Source organism: Eurypyga helias, unplaced genomic scaffold, assembly GCF_000690775.1.
Source record: "Eurypyga helias isolate BGI_N326 unplaced genomic scaffold, ASM69077v1 scaffold36539, whole genome shotgun sequence".
In the NCBI taxonomy this organism is placed as follows: Eukaryota; Metazoa; Chordata; class Aves; order Eurypygiformes; family Eurypygidae; genus Eurypyga; species Eurypyga helias.
This window is the reverse complement of record NW_010273489.1, coordinates 10,414-11,962: the sequence shown is the minus strand read 5'-3', so window position 1 is coordinate 11,962 and position 1,549 is coordinate 10,414.

Genomic DNA, 1,549 nt, shown 5'->3' with positions numbered 1-1,549 from the left:
CGGGAAGAACTTCTTCCTGATATCCAATCTAACCCTCCCCACTTTCAATTTAATCCCATTACCCCTTGTCCTGTCACTCCCTGCCCTTGTAAAAAGTCCCCCCCAGCTTCCTTGTAGCCCCTTCAGGCACTGGAAGGTGCTATAAGGTCTCCCCAGAGCCTTCCCTTCTCCAGGCTGAACACCCCAACTCTCCCAGCCTGTCCCCATGGCAGAGGGGCTCCAGCCCTCGGAGCATCCCCGTGGGAGCAGGCCAGGTCTGCTTTCTCACGGAATGGACTCCAATATACCTCCATGGGGCTGCCCTGCAGCGCTCCCCAACTCCACACCCCACACCCTCCCCAAAGAATCGATCACTCCTCCAGAGGGAGTGAAAGTCTACCAGCATACGGATGACATCCTGACTGGGGAGTGGGGGGGAAGTTAACGGAGCACTTACGATGCCATAACTTTTCACCTGGAAGGAATAGGGATACAGATTCCGCCAAAGCCGAGGACTGAGTAATGAAGTAAAGTTTGTAGGGAAGTGCTGGAGAAGTGTGTTGTATTCCTCCTCAAACTCCAGAGTCTTTAGACCAAATTAAAGCACCTAATAATAAAAGGGAGTTGCAACACGCATTGGGTCTCCTAGCACTGGGGAGGAAACACCCACCCCAATTTTCCCTAGCTGCACGGCCGTTGTAGGATCAGCTTCCAAACCGGAAACTGTGGGTGCCGCAGGGACCTCAGCACGCAGTGGGCATCATCAACCCAGCCCTGGGGAGAGGATCAGACACCGCAGCGCCTGTCATCTCTCCCAGCGCTGCACACAGGGCCCTCGGGGAGGAGAATCTTGGCCGTGGGCAGCAGGACCTCCAGCCTCGGTAACGGGGGATGCCAGCCCCAGCCAGGAGAGCTGGGAGTTGTGTGCAGCAGGTGAAGGAATCATCTGCCACCCAAAGCAAACAGGTAACGTAGGAAGTAGGGCACGTCCACGGGCTGGGTGACAAGCACACGGCTCCCGACGCTGCGCTCGAGGCAACACCCGTCACCGTCCCTGTAAATCCGATGGGCTGACGCAGGGCTGGCGTAGTGACAGCAGCACGAAGGGCAAGGGGCCAGGCGTTGGGGGTCAGAAGATTGGTTAGAAGCTACCTGTGCAATGGTAAGGGAAAGGCAGCGGTGGTGCCCCAAAGCTTTAGGGACTCCAGGTCCCCCTGGGCGTGATTTTTGGAACTGGACTGGGCCATTGGTCCAATGGGGGACGGATGAGTGGCCCCCCTAGACCGGATTATCACAGAATCATGGAATGGTTTGGGTTGGAAGGGACCTTAAAGATTATCTAGTTCCAACCCCCCTGCCATGGGCAGGGACACCTTCCACTAGACCAGGTTGCTCCAAGCCTCATCCAGCCTGGCCTTGGACACTTCCAGGGATGGGGCATCCACAACATTTATTATAGAATATCGTGGTCCAGCTACCTTGAACCCTCATGAAATTACACGTGGAGCAAGAGATCCACCTTACAACCTTAACGGCATCATTAGACTACCAGCAGTACAGGAAATAATTA